Source organism: Choloepus didactylus, chromosome 1 (genome assembly GCF_015220235.1).
Source record: "Choloepus didactylus isolate mChoDid1 chromosome 1, mChoDid1.pri, whole genome shotgun sequence".
NCBI lineage: Eukaryota > Metazoa > Chordata > Mammalia > Pilosa > Megalonychidae > Choloepus > Choloepus didactylus.
In genome coordinates this window covers 23,219,520-23,240,629 of record NC_051307.1, presented here as the reverse complement: position 1 = coordinate 23,240,629, position 21,110 = coordinate 23,219,520, and the positions used below count along the sequence as shown (strand labels likewise).

The window sequence follows — 21,110 nt, the reverse complement described above, 5'->3', positions numbered from 1 at the left end:
CATGCGAATTATTTCATTTAACTTTTTTTTTTATAGCAACTAGGTTGCATTCCCAATAATATGGCAACCATGAAAAGAACAAATGGACTAAATTAAGGGGTATGAGCTCTGAGCTTCCCTTGATCTTGAGCTTGTTATAATTGAACAAGACTGAACAGTTTGTGGAAAGATTCTTGCACAGAAATATAGCTTCCTTTTTCCTTCCTGAAAGAATACTACTACTACTCTATCCAGAAAATTTACTTTTTCTACTGATGAATTAATGTCAGGGACATGTAGAATATTAAAAGAGGAAAGGGACAATCCCCTAACCACTCCCACTCAGAAGTTAGAAACTATAATGATAAGATATTAAACTATTAGGTAAATCATATCAATCATATCAATCATACAGTATGTATATGTTCTGAAAGAATAATTCTACTTCCAAGATTCCATATAAAAATTATATACAAAAGACACGATTGTAGCATTCTTAATATTTGACAAAAATGAGGCAGAACTTCAATATCCAATGGTAAGGATCATCTGCAGAACTCCCTTTGTTACTCTTCTGTATAGGATTGCCTATTTCCTGAATCCCACGTTCTCACTCTTTTTTTTTTCTTTTACTATTTTGTTTTGTGACATGATATGCTCCAGTAGTGTGGTGTGGAACTATGTAGCCAAATAAAGACATGTTCTTAATCTTTATCCATGCTCCTGTGGGTGAAACACCATTTGTAAATAGAACCTTTTGAAAATGTTATCTTTAGTTAAGGTGTGGCCAACTGAATCAGGGTGGATCTTAATTCATACCCTTGGAACCCCCATAAAGAGAAGAAACAAGAAGCTAGAAGTCAGGGAAGGTTTGCTAATGCTGCCAGAATGCAAAACACCAGAAATGTATTGGCTTTATAAAAGGGGGTTTATTTGGTTACACAGTTACAGTCTTAAGACCATAAAGTGTCCATCAACAAAGGGTACCTTCACTGGAGAAAGACCATTGGCATCCAGAAAACCTCTGTTAGCTGGGAAGGCACATGGCTGGCATCTGCTCCTCCCAGATTGTGCTTCAAAATGGTGTTCTCCAAAATGTCTGTATCAGCTTCCAACAGCCATCTTCAAAATGTCTGTCTCAGCTCCAGGTAGCTATGAGCTCCTTCTGTCTGAGCTTATATAGTGCTCCAGTAAACTAAACAGGGCCCATGTGGAATGGGCAGGGCCACACCTCCATGGAAATTATCCAGAGTTATCTCCTACAGTTGGGTGGGTCATATCTCCATGGACACTGAACCAATAGGTTCCCATGCAATCCACACTAATACGTCTGGTCCCACAAGAATGCATTAAAGAATATGGCTTTTTCTGGGGGACATAAATATACAAACCGGCAGTCTCACAGGAAGAAGCCAGAAGTCAGTGGAGAACTGGAAGAGCAGATGCAAGAATGAGAGATGGCCATGTGATGGGAGGTGGAGATGCAAGCCAGGGAACCCCCAAGATTGCAGCAAGCCAGCGCCAGAATGCTGCAGACTGTGGGGAGAAAGCAAGACCTTGCAGACATCTTGATTTTGGACTTCTGGCCTCTGAAACCATGAGCTAATAAACGTTTGGTTTTCTAAGCCAAACCATTATATGATATTTATCATAGCAGCCTGGCAAACTAAGACAAGTAGCTTCTTGAGAAAGGTTACAGATAGTGTGATTTTTAGAAATTATTTCTCCTGTCTGAAAATGACTTTGATCTATACTTAGTAGCTTGATTGGATATGGATTTTAGTGAGAAAGACATTTTCTTTTAGAATTTTGAAGGTAACATGCTATTGACTTCCAGCTTCCTATGCTGCTTTTGAGACATCCTACATCATTATGATTTTTGTTCCTTGGTATATGATTTTTATCTCCAGTGTTCTAAAATTTCACAATAATAAACCTTGGTGAGATTGCTCTTTCATTTGTTGTGCTTGGCTGTTTTTTTTTTTTTTTTAAACCACTGAATATGAATTTATTAAACAGTTAAAAAATGAGTGAAGCTTGTTTTTATGAAAAAGACTTGACAACATGAGTGTCCTCCATCTCCCCACTCCAAAATATAAAAAGGAAACAAAACAAAAAGACCCCATGCCATGTTTCTACATTAATATAAACCACTAACATCGTACACAAAGTTTAGGTAAAGTTAGCAATACTGTTACACTACTTTTCACAGTAAAAGAGATTTAGTCAGATGGTCCCATATTTAGAAAGTCAAAATAATGTGTGGATAGTGAAAATGTACATTGTCTACAAGTTTCTATAACTCAGCTGACTTTAACAATACCAAGACTTAGAATCCATTATCTAAAACAATTTTTTACTCCATTTTTTATTATCACCCTCTGTCCCAAAGGCCTGACAGGTGTGGAACAAACCTCCAGTGGCAGAGCTCTATACTAACTCGGCATTATCGTCTACCATTCTTGTATATTCATATTATAATTTTAACATAACTGGTCCAATTTGACTTTACATTCTGTGAAATCAATTTGTGATACAGTGAACTCTTCTGAACCCATAATACTACTAAACATGCTGAATTGGTAATCTTCAGAAATGCAAAATTAGAACTGTTATCAGGACACCCGTACACAATACTTGATAAGTAGGGTCATTCTAAGTTTAAAATTTGGCTTAACAATGAAATGCTGCTTTTAAAGTCCCTTTTTAACGTTCAATACAAAAGTTTAACAAATTCAGAATGACCTGGCAAAAATTTCAGAATAAAATTTCCAGTGGAGTTATTAAGAAAATCGTTATCAAGTCACTTCTAAAACTAAAGTCAAAATTCAAGAAACAGTTTCTCTACCAAGATCACTTAAATTGTCTATAAAACATTATATATCTGAATTTTGAAATTTAACTTTATAATTTAAGAAAGTGCCAACTTTTAAACTGCTAAATATAAATCCTTTAATTTAGATTTTTTTTTTCCTTTTGAAATCTGAGTATGTTTCACTCGGGGGGAAAAATCATGTTAAAATTTAAACAACCATTCCCAAACCATTTTTTTTTAACCAAAATCAAGAGCCAATACCATTCCCTTTATTGAAAACCATATTTTTAAAAGTTTGGATCCTTATTCACCTCCTGTCATTCTTTACTTATGGTTCCAGATTTGAAAGGAACCAGGAGCTCACTGTATATGAACTATTTGATAAATTAAATATTACAAAATCATATTATAACTATTATAATAAAATTGATAGCATTGTGTTCTTGAGCACTTGAAGTGTAGGAAACCAAACTGAAATTTAAGAAGGAATATAATCTATTTCTCATAAAATTCTTTTAGTTGAAGCCACCTTGGCAGGTGAACTCACTGCCCTCCCCCCTGTGTGGGACCTGACTCCCAGGGGTGTGAATCTCCCTGGCAACGCAGGATAGGACTCCCAGGGATGAATCTGGACCTGGCATCAAGGGATTGAGAACATCTTCCTGACCAAAAAGGGGATGTGAAATGAAATGAAATAAAGCTTCAATGGCTGAGAGATTTCAAACGGAGTCGAGAAGAATGGTGGACATTCTTGCGCACTATATAGATAACACGTTTTAGGTTTTAATGCATTGGAATAGCTAGAAGCAAATACCTGAAAGTACCAAACTCCAATACAGTAGCCTTGACTCTTGAAGACAATTGTTTAACAGTGTAGATTACAAGGGGTGACAGTGTGATTGTGAAAACCTTGTGGCTCAAACTCCCTTAATCCAGTGTATGGATGGATGAGGAGAAAAATGGAGACAAAAACTAAATGAAAAATAGGGTGGGATGAGGGGGATGATTTGGGTGTTCTTTTTTACTTTTATTTTTTATTCTTATTCTGATTCTTTCTGGTGTAAGGAGAATGTTCAAAAATAGATTAGGGTGATGAATGCACAACTATATGGTGGTACTGTGAACAGTTGATTGTACACCATGGATGATTGTATGGTATGTGAATATATCTCAATAAAACTGAATTTAAAAAAAGGTAAAATGATGCCAAAAAAATTCTATTAGTCAAAAAAGCTAAAATAGTCATTCAATATTTCTGTATTTCTAATTTTGTTTCCTGAAAAATAAAAACAAAGGGCTCATTCAACATATTCTTTTCCACAGAATCTGGCCTTAATGGCTTCTGTTATATCTTAAAATTTTTAACTATTATGAACAAGTGAAGTAGGCTCTTATTTTGTTTAGACAGGGCCTGGCCTGTGTGGATCTTTATAGAGAACTAACAACATAAGAATTAGTTCATTAAATTGAAATATAGTATATTTTTCAAGATCCTGCTTCAAAAGTTTTTTCTAAAATGTTTCTCTAGTCCAGGATTTCTCAACCTTGGCACAGCTGACAAGTTGGGCTTGATAATCCCTTTTAGTTGGGGACTGTCCTATGTATTGCAGTAGGTTCCACAGCTTCCCTTGGCTCAACCCAATAGATGCCAACAACACCAGTCATGACCATCAAAAATGTCTTCAGACATTGCCAAATGTTCCCTGGAGGACAAAATCACCCATGGTTGAGAACCACTGCTCCAGACTAGAAAACACAACAGGATAAATAGGTAATGGTGGCCACAAGTAGAATAACATTAAATATTTATTATTTAAGTTTAACACTTCTATATTGATTTAACATTTTATAATTATACCAACCTCATAAATGGTGTGAACTAATTAGCAAATTATGAAAGGCTCTGATTAGAGACTATTTGTACAGCTTAACTAGAAACACTCCAAATATTCTGAATGTAGATCTATGGTTAACAAATCTGATTGATATTAGTGTTCATTTTAAAAATCAACTTTAGTATGTGTTGGATCACTGTGAATTTCACAATAAAATAATCTATCGCCTTGTCAAATCATGAATCAGTTGCTAAAGAAGAATGCCTGTAACATGTGTACTTTAACACTGGAAACAATGGTGGAGGAAAAGAACCTAACATGGAAAATCCAAAGTAATTGTTATAATATTCTTCTTCTTTTCTTCCCCTCTTCTTTCTTTTTCTTTTCTCTTGTAAATTCCTCAGGTCAATCATTACATTCAAAGTCTTACACACCCACATAATAACAATGATCGTGGCATTGAAGAGCAGTGGAGCTGAAAATACTATAGAAATGAACATTCCTCTTGAATCAAAATACTGGTGTTTTGAAAATAACCTCCAGTTCATTGCAGCTACTTCACTGATATATTCAGAGCAATAGACTAAAAATTACCAGGCATAGAAAATGCTCAATATGTAGTTTGTAACTCTGAAATGAGAACCAAGTGAGCTGCAGGCAAGGGACATGGAAGAGAGCAAGCTCCATCAGTCACGGTCCAGTCCGGTCTGTCTGTGGGATCACAGATGGAATGCTGACAGGAAAGTGCCACCAGAGACAACTGATGGTATCTTCTGGACCGGGATCCACCGCCCACTCTGTTGTGCTCGGCTTTTTGATGGGCCATTTGAATCTGAAGTTCTATGTTCCTCAGTTCTGAAGAATTTTCTTGTATTGTTTTTTATTCTTTTTTCCTCCCTCTTCTCCCTGTCTTGAACTCTTATAAGCTGGATGTTCAATTTCCTGCACTGATCATCTAATTAACTTGTCTTTGCAATTTTGCCTCTCTTTTTACTCATGCTTTATCTTATGGGAAATTTCTTCAACTTTAGCAATTTTTTACTGATTTTTTTTTAATTCCTGCCATCAAAGATTTTGAATTTTTCAGAAACCTCTTCTTTCTATAAATATTTCTTTTTGCTAGACTCTTCCTCTTCTATTCTGATTCGCTAGAGTTGCCATTATGCAAAATACCAGAAATGGATTGGCTTTTATAAAGGGGATTTATTATTAGTGTCCAAACTCAGGCATAAACAAGATGATACTTTCATTGAAGAATAGCTGATGGCATCTAGAACACTTCTGTCAGCTGGGAAGGCACATGACTGGAGTCTTCTGATCCTTTGCTCTTGGGTTGTGTTTCAAAACGGCTTTCTCCAAAATGTCTCTGTGTTTCTGTCTTGGTTCCTCTCTCTCATCTCCTATGCATCCTTGCTTCTTTCTCCCAAGGTGTTTCTCTCTTAGCATCTGGGGGTCCTCTCTTAGCTTCTCCAGGGCAAACTCTGGGTTTCATCTCTTAGCTTGGCATTTCAAAACCTCCTTCTTCTGCAACTCCAAGCATCTCCAAGTGTCAGTCAGCATCCGGTTCTGTGTCAGCTCTTAACTTCTCTCTTAAATACTTCAGTGAACTAATCAAGACCCACCCTAAATGGGCGAGGTCCACACGTCCATGGAAATAATTCAATCAGAGTTTCCATCCTAATCAACAGACTAATCAGTGTTCCCCCACAAAATTGCATTAAAGAATATGGCTTTTCTGGGGGACATAATATATCCAAACCAGCACACCTTGTTTTAAGAATGCATATTTCAAGGTGTTTTTTTGTTTTTGTTTTTGTTTTTTTGTTTGTTGTTTTTTGGAGTTTTCTTCTGTTCCCGACCATTTTGCTGTTTCTTCTGTGTTTCTTTCTTTTTGCTTATTTCAGTCTCTAGTCTTCAGTTAGCAGCCTTCCCCTACTGTGGGTGACTTTTGGCTTTTGCTTCATAGTTCAGAATAAGTGACTCAGAAATGGGAGGCTCAAGGTGTGGTTTTCCTTTCAGGATTACCCATTGGTGACTCTCAAGTTTTGTTGTGTCAGCAGCTGTCAGTGTCTTTGGTCTTTTCTCTTCTGCTGGTCAGTATCTTCAGAGAAAAACCACTGTATGTCCTGCTTGTGGTTGTAAGCCTGGCTACGAGAATTCTGTGTGCCACATGGGTAAGGGGTGTGGAGTTTTCACCTTTCAGGATCCAGGCTTCCATGGACTCTCCTTTTTATCAGCTCTAACCCTCTGTGCTGGACATGCCCCAAACAGGATACTATCTGGTTAAATGTCGCCAAAAGGTAAACATTCTCTCTCTTCTTGTGGTAAGAAAGGGTCATTGGTTGGCTGTGAAAAGTTGGGGATAGGATTCAAATTCAGAAGTCTAACTGCCTTTAATGTAGATGTTATCAAATTCTTCTATTTTAATCATCACCTGTCATCTCTGGCTAGATACCTCATTTTACTTGCTTCAGGAAGACCATCAATATTTATTGTGATAACTATATAATCGGGCTTACTATTTCTACTGATGTTTTTGGTAATCTGTTTACCATGTTTTGCCCTCATTACTTTTTTTGGTTTATTTTTATCCATTTTTCTTCCTACTTTTAAAATCTAAAGTTTTATTTAATCCTTTTTTTTTTTTAACTATAGACTGCAATGTGTTTCTATGGTCTTAATTGTTACCATTTAGTTTTTAAATGAATATTTAATTGCACATTTTTCTAAAATAATCTAAATTTATTTATTATATGTATCTTACATCTGAATTAGACAAGAAATTTGTTTGGATTCACTTCAGTCTTTTAGCAACATCCATCTTTTAATTATAATCTATGCTTTTGTGAGTCAGGGGTTAATTAGACTATTTTTTTTCCCAACAACATACTTTAACTATTTCTTTGCTAAGTATCCCACTGTTTTCCTTTGACTTCCTTTTTATTTATTTTGAAGTATATCCCTTAATATTTGCTTTTGTGAGGTCTTTTGTTTGGTAAATTCTCTTAATTTTGTAAATATAAAATTATTATTTCTACTCCATTCTTCATTCAAACCTAGATGACTATAGAGTTCTAGGTTTATATTTATTTTCTACCAACATTATGGAGAGAGAACCTCATTATCTTCTTGCATTTATTTCTCATTTTAAGAATAATAATGCTATCAATCTATTTTGAAGTATTAGGATTCTCACCTTTGTTTTACTAGAATGTTTTCATTATGGATTGTGGTGGATTGAATCATCTCTCCCACAAGGACAGGCTCAAGTCCTAACTCCCCTTCCTGTGGATGTGAACTCCTTTGTAAATATTATCTCTGAAGATTCTGTTTGGATGAGGCCAAATTGTATCAGACTGGGTCTTAATCCACTATAGCTAAATTCCTTATATTGAGAAGAAATTTGGATACAATCAATTAGGAGAAATCAGTAGGAAGCAGAGGAGAAGACAGTAAAAGATATATCGCTGTGTGATGGAAGATTGCCAGAAAGCCATCACCAAACTGCTAAAAGGCTTTGGAGAAACGGTGGCCTTGATGAAACCTAGATTTTGGACTTCTTCTAGCTTCCCAAACTGTGAAACAATAAATTTGAATTATTTATGGCAACCAGTGTATGGTATTTGACAGAAAAGAACAGCCCTGATAAGCTAAGATATTTTTTCTCTTTTAACAAGGTGAATGACTTACTTTATTCTCTTTAGTTATTTCTAACATAAAATATATTTTATCTGATATTATTTTTACCTCTGCTTTCCTTTATTAGTGTTTTCCTGATAGAGGTTTGCTTTTCATTTTATATAAAATATAATTTTAATTTTTAATCCTCAATAGATATTACTTTTAAAAGCATTAAGATTTTTAAAAACTCATTCTCAAAACTTATGCCTTCTAATCAGCAATATAATGCACAGCCCAAACTTACCATCAAACAATTATGGTGAGTTTCACTTCTGCCATTTAGTTTTATACTTTCTGAGTTTCTATGTTTGTACTTTTTCTAGTCAGTTTAGTCCATTTCTGCTTTTTGCCATGTAAACTCTTTTGTTCCCTGTTATTTCTTTCAGCCATGTAGAGGGTAGACATCCTGCTTTGAATTCTATCAGTTGTTCATGATTAATTTCCAAAACTATTGTTACTGTTGTGTGTGTGTAAAGAAAATAATGAAATGACTGTTTCTATCAAAGCTGGAACTTATGCCAAAGATCAGGACTCAACAAAGAGGAAAATGGTCTGGCAAGGAAATGTGTGCCTCGTGGGCACCACTCCTTACTTCAGTGGAAAAATAAGGAGGGCCTTTAGCAGGTATGATTTGTTTCCAAGTGCATCTGTAGGTTGCTTAGCTCTTTCCACAGGCATAGCTGTGGCATGCATTTGATTAGTTAAGAAAATCTATAAGCTTTTTAAACATTATTGGACATAATATTTGATGCTTCAAAATTGCAAGGTACATATTTTCAATGGTCTACAGTGTTCTGGCAAGATGCTGCTTTTATATTTTTATGCCAGGCCCAGGTAGGCAGTGAAACATTTGTTGCCTCAAATTCTGGATTTGTGTTAAGGATCAAGGAGGAGATTATGGAGGGCCTGGCCTTGGATTCATGTGACTGATCCACAGGCTTAAGTCACCTACTACGTGATCCTGAGTGGACTTGGGTGTGACTAATGCATATGAGGAAGAACCTTCCTTAGGAGACAGAACTCTTAGACCTAAGCAATTTATGAAGAAGCAGGAGAATCAGACACAGGGGTCATTCTGAAAATGTGTACTCAAGAGGAAGTATGGAGCTGGTGACACAGGGTGGCCACTGTACCAAATTTCTAACCTTTGCCAAAAGAAAGTAATGGCTCAAATGCAGCTCTGAGAGGAGAGAAAGATGGACACATAGCTTTTTACCCAAGATGTGGTAAATGTATATACAATTACATAAAACTGGTAAATATTCATGAATTAACCTTGAGCTGGATTCTTTTCCTCTTGGATGTAAGTTCTCAGGAATTGGATTCTTGACCACTGGCATCGACCAAGTGACATCCTGTGGAGGTTGAAGCCAAGATGGTTTTTGTCCTTCCCTCTGACATTCTGTGTATTTGCTGGAGTTTTGGGCAACACTAAGTACCAGATCTTGGGAAGACAATTTGGCTAGAATAATGACTTACAGGGTGGGGATGGCTTGTTTTCCAAGCATTTTGGTATAGGCTTAGTGCAGAGATAATCTTGTATCTCTTATTAGAGTTTCAAACCCTTTATAAAGAAGGCTTATAGGTATGTGGCATTAAATTAATCCAAGCTCTGAAAAAAAACTGTATACATTCCAGTTAGGGAGAGAGTCCAGCCTGCTGGAGGCACTTTACCACCACTTAGGCTAATAGAACTACTTTGCTTCAAACAAAGGAAAACAAAAAATTTGGGAGGATGATTATTGGCTTTTAAATGGAAAATTTTATAATCTGAACTTGTGAGAACAAGATTCTTTGGTTTTGGATTTAGTCCTTTTAATTTTAATGTCTTTATAATTTAATTTGCAAAGGGATTCAAACTTCAAAGCTTCTATTTGGGAACTTGAAATTGGCAAATTCGCTATCTTTACAATGCTGGAATTTTCATTATTAGAATGACCTTATGCATTTTAGCATTCAATATTGCCATGTCATTCACTTTCATTCCACTCAGTTGCTTCTGGGTGATGGCTAAATAAATCCCACAGGTATAAATTCATTGACTTGGTCCTTTTACTGTAAGAGAATGTTGGTCAGAAGCATTGTTAGGTGAACTATGTGATGATGAACAAGGCATTCACTGAGTCTGTGGAAGGTGGTGAAATAGGAAGCATAGTGAGTGGGGAAGGCAAATATATATTTAGATCGAGTCTCTGTTAATGTGAGAACAAACTGAAGCCCCTATATTATGGAAGAGATGCAACATAGTCAAGTGTCTACCAGTTAACAAGCTGTTCTTCTTTCCTTATGAGGCCAATTTTGAAAATCACCATTGTTTTCTGCTGTTGGTGATTTTGACAATTGGTATAGTCAGATCTCCTTTTTTGAATGGGAAATCTACATTGTTGTACTTACACATGATTCTTCTGGCATTATTTCCACTTTATTCATGAGCCATCAAACAGGCACTGGCTGGCTGTTTATCAACCAGATTCCATTTGCTCTTCATTCTTCCTCTATCAACTGGTCATGGAGTACTCACAATGAGGCCACAAATATGGGATGAAGGAGAGAGGGTACATCAGTAGATGCAGGAAACTGTAAGTATGAGCAACCTACTTGTAAAAATTGTTTGTGCCATCAGAACTGGCTTTATCCTGATCTTGTTTATAACTTTTCTTCTTGATGATGGAGTGTTGCTATGTTCACGCTCAACTTTATGGCTTGGAGGATTAGATGCAACCCAGTTCGTGATGGACAGCTGAGGTCCCATTGTCAGGCATTCAGTCTTTTCAAGGACTAAGTAGCAAGCCAGAAGCTGAGAGAGAGAGAGAGAGAGAGAGAGAGAAAGGAGAGAGAGAGAGGGAGAGAGAAAGAGAGATATCGAGAGAGACATTGAGAAAGAGGGAATATTTATTTTCAAAAGGCAGCATGGTTTTTTCAAAACCCCTTGAGTTCCACCCTATGATTCTCATGCCCATATTTGCCACAGGCTCCATTCAGAATCCAAAGATGTCATAGGCACTTCAAACACTATTTTACCTCATGGGTCACAGAGCCCAAATGGCAGAGCAGCTGGAGGGCCTTTCCTTAATCTGCCCCACCATGTTAGGAAATGGATCAAAACAAGTTCACTCAAAATTATTTGTCTCCCAAATCTAAAAAAGATCTAAATACAATTATCCTTCTTTAGAGTAGAGGGCAAGATAGAATAAATTCTATTTCACATTGTTTTGGGACACCTTTATCTTCCTGCTCTACTGGACCTTCCCAAACCTCCCTGAAGTGGCAGGCTCCTATTTTTTTTTTTAATGAGGCTCTACTTTAGCTCATGATTGTCTTATTAAAAAACTGAGTGTGGAGGCAGGGCAAGATGGCAGACTGGTGAGCTGTAAGTTTTAGTTACTCCTCCAGGAAAGTAGGTAAAAAGCCAGGAACTGCGTGGACTGGACACCACAGAGCAATCTGACTTTGGGCATACTTCATACAACACTCATGAAAATGTCGAACTGCTGAGATCAGCGAAATCTGTAAGTTTTTGCGGCCAGGGGACCTGCGCCCCTCCCTGCCAGGCTCAGTCCCGTGGGAGGAGGGGCTGCCAGCTCCGGGAAGGAGAAGGGAGAACTGCAGTGACAGCCCTTCTCGGAAACTCATTCTACTGATTCATACTCCAACCATAGATAGACTGAGACCAGACACCAGAGAATCTGAGAGCTGCCAGCCCAGCAGAGAGGAGACAGGCATAGAAAAAAAAAAATAACGCAAAAAACTCCAAAATAAAAGCAGAGGATTTTTGGAGTTCTGGTGAACACAGAAAGGGGAAGGGCGGAGCTCAGGCCTTGAGGCGCATATGGAAATCCTGAAGAAAAGCTGATCTCTCTGCCCTGTGGACCTTTCCTTAATGGCCCTGGTTGCTTTGTCTATTAGCATTTCAATAACCCATTAGATCTCTGAGGAAGGAACTTTTTTTTTTTTTTTTTTAATCCTTTTTTCTTTTTCTAAAACAATTACTCTAAGAAGCCCAATACAGAAAGCTTCAAAGAATTGCAATTTGGGCACGTCAAGTCAAGAGCAGAACTAAGAGAGCTCTGAGACAAAAGGCAATAATCCAGTGGCTGAGAAAATTCACTAAACAACACAACTTCCCAAGAAAAGGGGGGTGTCTGCTCACAGCCACCATCCTGGTGGACAGGAAACACTCCTGCCCATTGCCAGCCCCATAGCCCAGAGCTGCCCCAGACAACCCAGTGTGACGGAAGTGCTTCAAATAACAGGCACACACCACAAAACTGGGCGTGGACATTAGCCTTCCCTGCAACCTCAGCTGATTGTCCCAGAGCTGGGAAGGTGGAGCAGTGTGAATTAACAAAGCCCCATTCAGCCATCATTTGAGCAGACTGGGAGCCTCCCTACACAGCCCAGCAGCCCAGAACTGCCCTGGGGGGACGGCACTCACCTGTGACATAGCACAGTCATCCCTCAACAGAGGACCCGGGGTGCACAACCTGGAAGAGGGGCCCACTTGCAAGTCTCAGGAGACATACGCCAATACCAAGGACTTGTGGGTCAGTGTCAGAGACAAACTGTGGCAGGACTGAACTGAAGGATTAGACTATTGCAGCAGCTTTAAAACTCTAGGATCATCAGGGAGATATGATTGTTAGGGCCACCCCCCCTCCCTGACTGCCCAGAAACACGCCCCACATACAGGGCAGGCAACACCAACTACACACGCAAGCTTGGTACACCAATTGAGCCCCACAAGACTCACTCCCCCACTCACCAAAAAGGCTAAGCAGGGGAGAACTGGCTTGTGGAGAACAGGTGGCTCGTGGACGCCACCTGCTGGTTAGTTAGAGAAAGTGTACTCCACGAAGCTGTAGATCTGATAAATTAGAGATAAGGACTTCAATAGGTCTACAAACCCTAAAAGAACCCTATCAAGTTCAGCAAATGCCACGAGGCCAAAAACAACAGAAAATTATAAAGCATATGAAAAAACCAGACGATATGGATAACCCAAGCCCAAGCACCCAAATCAAAAGACCAGAAGAGACACAGCACCTAGAGCAGCTACTCAAAGAACTAAAGATGAACAATGAGACCATAGTACGGGATATGAAGGAAATCAAGAAGAATCTAGAAGAGCATAAAGAAGACATTGCAAGACTAAATAAAAAAATGGATGATCTTATGGAAATTAAAGAAACTGTTGACCAAATTAAAAAGATTCTGGACACTCATAGTACAAGACTAGAGGAAGTTGAACAACGAATCAGTGACCTGGAAGATGACAGAATGGAAAATGAAAGCATAAAAGAAAGAATGGGGAAAAAAATTGAAAAAATCGAAATGGACCTCAGGGATATGATAGATAATATGAAACGTCCAAATATAAGACTCATTGGTGTCCCAGAAGGGGAAGAAAAGGGTAAAGGTCTAGGAAGAGTATTCAAAGAAATTGTTGGGGAAAACTTCCCAAATCTTCTAAACAACATAAATACACAAATCATAAATGCTCAGCGAACTCCAAATAGAATAAATCCAAATAAACCCACTCCAAGACATATACTGATCACACTATCAAACACAGAAGAGAAGGAGCAAGTTCTGAAAGCAGCAAGAGAAAAGCAATTCACCACATACAAAGGAAACAGCATAAGACTAAGTAGTGACTACTCAGCAGCCACCATGGAGGCGAGAAGGCAGTGGCACGATATATTTAAAATTCTGAGTGAGAAAAATTTCCAGCCAAGAATACTTTATCCAGCAAAGCTCTCCTTCAAATTTGAGGGAGAGCTTAAATTTTTCACAGACAAACAAATGCTGAGAGAATTTGCTAACAAGAGACCTGCCCTACTGGAGATACTAAAGGGAGCCCTACAGACAGAGAAACAAAGAAAGGACAGAGAGACTTGGAGAAAGGTTCAGTACTAAAGAGATTCAGTATGGGTACAATAAAGGATATTAATAGAGAGAGGGGAAAAATGTGGCAAACATAAACCAAAGGATAAGATGGCCGATTCAAGAAATGCCTTCACGGTTTTAACATTGAATGTAAATGGATTAAACTCACCAATTAAAAGATATAGATTCGCAGAATGGATCAAAAAAAATGAACCATCAATATGTTGCATACAAGAGACTCATCTTAGACACAGGGACACAAAGAAACTGAAAGTGAAAGGATGGAAAAAAATATTTCATGCAAGCTACAGCCAAAAGAAAGCAGGTGTAGCAATATTAATCTCAGATAAAATAGACTTTAAATGCAGGGATGTTTTGAGAGACAAAGAAGGCCACTACATACTAATAAAAGGGGCAATTCAGCAAGAAGTAATAACAATCGTAAATGTCTATGCACCCAATCAAGGTGCCACAAAATACATGAGAGAAACACTGGCAAAACTAAAGGAAGCAATTGATGTTTCCACAATAATTGTGGGAGACTTCAACACATCACTCTCTCCTATAGATAGATCAACCAGACAGAAGAACAATAAGGAAACTGAAAACCTAAACAATCTGATAAATGAATTAGATTTAACAGACATATACAGGACATTACATCCCAAATCACCAGGATACACATACTTTTCTAGTGCTCATGGAACTTTCTCCAGAATAGATCATATGCTGGGACATAAAACAAGCCTCAATAAATTTAAAAAGATTGAAATTATTCAAAGCACATTCTCTGACCACAATGGAATACAATTAGAAGTCAATAACCATCAGAGACTTAGAAAATTCACAAATACCTGGAGGTTAAACAACACACTCCTAAACAATCAGTGGGTTAAAGAAGAAATAGCAAGAGAAATTGCTAAATATATAGAGACAAATGAAAATGAGAACACAACATACCAAAACCTATGGGATGCAGCAAAAGCAGTGCTAAGGGGGAAATTTATAGCACTAAACGCATATATTAAAAAGGAAGAAAGAGCCAAAATCAAAGAACTAATGGATCAACTGAAGAAGCTAGAAAATGAACAGCAAACCAATCCTAAACCAAGTACAAGAAAAGAAATAACAAGGATTAAAGCAGAAATAAATGACATAGAGAACAAAAAAACAATAGAGAGGATAAATATCACCAAAAGTTGGTTCTTTGAGAAGATCAACAAGATTGACAAGCCCCTAGCTAGACTGACAAAATCAAAAAGAGAGAAGACCCATATAAACAAAACAATGAATGAAAAAGGTGACATAACTGCAGATCCTGAAGAAATTAAAAAAATTATAAGAGGATACTATGAACAACTGTATGGCAACAAACTGGAGAATGTAGAGGAAATGGACAATTTCCTGGAAACATATGAACAACCTAGACTGACCAGAGAAGAAATAGAAGAACTCAACCAACCCATCACAAGCAAAGAGATCCAATCAGTCATCAAAAATCTTCCCACAAATAAATGCCCAGGGCCAGATGGCTTCACAGGGGAATTCTACCAAACTTTCCAGAAAGAACTGACACCAATCTTACTCAAACTCTTTCAAAACATTGAAGAAAATGGAACACTACCTAACTCATTTTATGAAGCTAACATCAATCTAATACCACAACCAGGCAAAGATGCTACAAAAAAGGAAAACTACCGGCCAATCTCCCTAATGAATATAGATGCAAAAATCCTCAACAAAATACTTGCAAATCGAATCCAAAGACACATTAAAAAAATCATACACAATGACCAAGTGGGGTTCATTCCAGGCATGCAAGGATGGCTCAACATAAGAAAAACAATCAATGTATTACAACACATTAAAAACTCGAAAGGGAAAAATCAATTGATCATCTCAATAGATGCTGAAAAAGCATTTGACAAAATCCAACATCCCTTTTTGATAAAAACACTTCAAAAGGTAGGAATTGAAGGAAACTTCCTCAACATGATAAAGAGCATATATGAAAAACCCACAGCCAGCATAGTACTCAATGGTGAGAGACTGAAAGCCTTCCCTCTAAGATCAGGAACAAGACAAGGATGCCCGCTGTCACCACTGTTATTCAACATTGTGCTGGAAGTGCTAGCTAGGGCAATCCGGCAAGACAAAGAAATAAAAGGTATCCAAATTGGAAAAGAAGAAGTAAAACTGTCATTGTTTGCAGATGATATGATCTTATATCTAGAAAACCCTGAGAAATCGACGATACACCTACTAGAGGTAATAAACAAATTTAGCAAAGTAGCGGGATGCAAGATTAATTGCACATAAGTCAGTAATGTTTCTATATGCTAGAAATGAACAAACTGAAGAGACACTCAAGAAAAAGATACCATTTTCAATAGCAACTAAAAAAATCAAGTACCTAGGAATAAACTTAACCAAAGATGTAAAAGACCTATACAAAGAAAACTACATAACTCTACTAAAAGAAATAGAAGGGGACCTTAAAAGATGGAAAAATATTCCATGTTCATGGATAGGAAGGCTAAATGTTATTAAGATGTCAATTCTACCCAAACTCATCTACAGATTCAATGCAATCCCAATCAAAATTCCAACAACCTACTTTGCAGACTTGGAAAAGCTAGTTATCAAATTTATTTGGAAAGGGAAGATGCCTCGAATTGCTAAAGACACTCTAAAAAAGAAAAACGAAGTGGGAGGACTTACACTCCCTGACTTTGAAGCTTATTATAAAGCCACAGTTGCCAAAACAGCATGATACTGGCACAAAGATAGACGTATAGATCAATGAAATCGAATTGAGAATTCAGAGATAGACCCTCAGATCTATGGCCGACTGATCTTTGATAAGGCCCCCAAAGTCACTGAACTGAGCCATAATAGTCTTCAACAAATGGGGCTGGGAGAGTTGGATATCCATATCCAAAAGAATGAAAGAGGACCCCTACCTCACCCCCTACACAAAAATTAACTCAAAATGGACCAAAGATCTCAATATAAAAGAAAGTACCATAAAACTCCTAGAAGATAATGTAGGAAAACATCTTCAAGACCTTGTATTAGGCGGCCACTTCCTAGACTTTACACCCAAAGCACAAGCAACAAAAGAGAGAATAGATAAATGGGAACTCCTCAAGCTTAGAAGTTTCTGCACCTCAAAGGAATTTCTCAAAAAGGTAAAGAGGCAGCCAACTCAATGGGAAAAAATTTTTGGAAACCATGTATCTGACAAAAGACTGATATCTTGCATATACAAAGAAATCCTACAACTCAATGACAGTAGTACAGACAGCCCAATTATAAAATGGGCAAAAGATATGAAAAGACAGTTCTCTGAAGAGGAAATACAAATGGCCAAGAAACACATGAAAAAATGTTCAGCTTCACTAGCTATTAGAGAGATGCAAATTAAGACCACAATGAGATACCATCTAACACCGGTTAGAATGGCTGCCATTAAACAAACAGGAAACTACAAATGCTGGAGGGGATGTGGAGAAATTGGAACTCTTATTCATTGTTGGTGGGACTGTATAATGGTTCAGCCACTCTGGAAGTCAGTCTGGCAGTTCCTTAGAAAACTAGATATAGAGCTACCATTCGATCCAGCGATTGCACTTCTCGGTATATACCCGGAAGATCGGAAAGCAGTGACACGAACAGATATCTGCACGCCAATGTTCATAGCAGCATTATTCACAATTGCCAAGAGATGGAAACAACCCAAATGTCCTTCAACAGATGAGTGGATAAATAAAATGTGGTATATACACACGATGGAATACTACGCGGCAGTAAGAAGGAACGATCTGGTGAAACATATGACAACATGGATGAACCTTGAAGACATAATGCTGAACGAAATAAGCCAGGCACAAAAAGAGAAATATTATATGCTACCACTAATGTGAACTTTGAAAAATGTAAAACAAATGGTTTATAATGTAGAATGTAGGGGAACTAGCAGTAGAGAGCAATTAAGGAAGGGGGAACAATAATCCAAGAAGAACAGATAAGCTATTTAACGTTCTGGGGATGCCCAGAAATGACTATGGTCTGTTAATTTCTGATGGATGTAGTAGGAACAAGTTCACTGAAATGTTGCTATATTATGTAACTTTCTTGGGGTAAAGTAGGAACATGTTGGAAGTTAAGCAGTTATCTTAGGTTAGTTGTCTTTTTCTTACCCCTTTGTTATGGTCTCTTTGAAATGTTCTTTTATTGTATGTTTGTTTTCTTTTTAACTTTTTTTTTTCATACAGTTGATTTAAAAAAGAAGGGAAAGTTAAAAAAAAAAAAAAAAGAAAAGAGAAACAAGGAAAAAAAAAAAGATGTAGTGCCCCCTTGAGGAGCCTGTGGAGAATGCAGGGGTATTCGCCTACCCCACCTCCATGGTTGCTAACATGACCATAGACATAGGGGACTGGTGGTTTGATGGGTTGAGCCCTCTACCATAAGTTTTACCCTTGGGAAGACGGTTGCTGCAAAGGAGAGGCTAGGCCTCCCTGTATTTGTGCCTAAGAGTCTCCTCCTGAATGCCTCTTTGTTGCTCAGATGTGGCCCTCTCTCTCTGGCTAAGCCAACTTGAAAGGTGAAATCACTGCCCTCCCCCCTACGTGGGATCAGACACCCAGAGGAGTGAATCTCCCTGGCAACGTGGAATATGACTCCCGCGGAGGAATGTAGACCCGGCATCGTGGGACGGAGAACATCTTCTTGACCAAAAGGGGGATGTGAAAGGAAATGAAATAAGCTTCAGTGGCAGAGAGATTCCAAAACGAGCCGAGAGATCACTCTGGTGGGCACTCTTACGCACACTTTAGACAACCCTTTTTAGGTTCTAAAGAATTGGGGTAGCTGGTGGTGGATACCTGGAACTATCAAACTACAACCCAGAACCCATGAATCTCGAAGACAGTTGTATAAAAATGTAGCTTATGAGGGGTGACAATGGGATTGGGAAAGCCATAAGGACCAAACTCCACTTTGTCTAGTTTATGGATGGATGTGTAGAAAAGTAGGGGAAGGAAACAAACAGACAAAGGTACCCAGTGTTCTTTTTTACTTCAATTGCTCTTTTTCACTCTAATTATTATTCTTGTTATTTTTGTGTGTGTGCTAATGAAGGTGTCAGGGATTGATTTAGGTGATGAATGTACAACTATGTAATGGTACTGTAAACAATCGAAAGTACAATTTGTTTTGTATGACTGCATGGTATGTGAATATATCTCAATAAAAGGATGATTAAAAAAAAAAAAAAAAAAAACTGAGTGTGCCTGCTACTTCTTGCTTGCCATGTCCTATTGGTCCACTTTGACAAGTAGAAGTTACCAGGCTAGGTACTAGGTATCTATTAGGTACTTGATTATGAGACAATCAAGGTTCTAGGAAAGTAACTAATAACAGAGAGTGAGAGAGTATAGTCCTGATCAAGGCAGTGAAGATGTATTGTTTTCACTGACAGATAAAAAGAAATTGCTTCTGGTAGTCCTTACAGATAGAAAGATAACAATCTCATAAAAGGAATAGGCAGCTCTGATAACTTGTGACCTTAAAAGGACAAAACCTAGAATACAATTGCAGTTTGAGGTCAAAATCCTATTGCATTTATATCCTCATATTGTGTCTTATCACACTTTCATTCTCAAAGTCCCATCTTCCAGCTGTACACATCAAACAGACAAGTTAGCTAAAGATATTATAGGAATCACCGCAGCTTCATCTCTTAAGCCTTTGAAGAATGAAGTGTTGATCTTGAGTTATTCATCTTGCAAGCAGGAGCAACATTCTATAAGACAATTCCACAATAACAGCTCTCACTCTATGTTTCAGGAAGTCCAGGAAGTTTTACTTTCAACTATGGATTTGGGAGCTGGGCTCTTCACCCCGTGTGATACAATGAACAAATTAATTGATCTCCTGGCCCCACTGCAAGATGGGCTTGGGTCAGAATGCTCCTAAATTTTAGCTCTAATTTGTGGACCATGGTGGTGTCTGGGTCTATAGAGATTGGTGTTAGTCCAGAGACAGTGTCTATCACTGAGAGGCATGGGCATTTCTATTGGCCACTGTGTGTTCAACTTAATACATAGCTGGAGGCCTCTTTGGGAAAGACCAAAAGGAAATACTTTTGTCCCAGGGTCCTTGAGAGCATCCAGAATTGTCTTTTTTCAATGATTTCTAGTTTATTGTGTGCTATAAGTCTGGAAATTGGGTAAGGATCTGAACCTCCATTACAAATCAAATCATACCTCCATTCCCTGAATCTATAGGTTTTATATTTTCAGTTACTTACATAAAGTAGGACCTTAAGATGCTTTCCTTCTAATTTAGTTTTAAGGACCTATAATTAATTTAACCACTGCTACAGATCCCTGCTGCTAACACATTGTGATTGCCACTATGGCCTGACTGCTATTTACAGTAACCACATCTATCTTTTCTGCATTGGAACTCGGTCTCTCTCACCTATAAACCTATCCCCATTTAAGAACAGAGCCCAGTTCAGTGACCATATCCCCTATAAGGCAGAAGTTGCTAGTGCTACAGCCATATCCTTGCTAGTGCCTAATCTTAAAGAACAAAGGTGTACATGGTTAGGACAATTGAGGTGGTCCCTTAGTGATTGTTCAAAAGGGCTGGAGTACCCATAGCCCATTTTTGTTTGCTTCATGGTACTTGAATGGGTCAGCATAGTTAAAGGCAAAGAGTGGAAGAGGTCAGCCTACTCTTTTCCCCTGAATTTTGGCAACATGTAAGGAAGAATGGAGGACTCAAAGACAAATTCCATTCAAAAGAAACATAGGTTGAATGCGTAACAAGCTCCTAGATTAGACTCATCTAAGATTATGAAAGTTGACAAATTAATGTACAGACATGTGCCCAGAGTTTTAGAA

General features: G+C 37.9%; 1 pseudogene; it reads right to left on the bottom strand.

Moving 5' to 3' along the window:
* Positions 1-4,476: 4,476 nt before the first annotated feature.
* Positions 4,477-21,110, bottom strand: part of LOC119505133 — a 29,757-nt pseudogene continuing 13,123 nt past the window's right edge.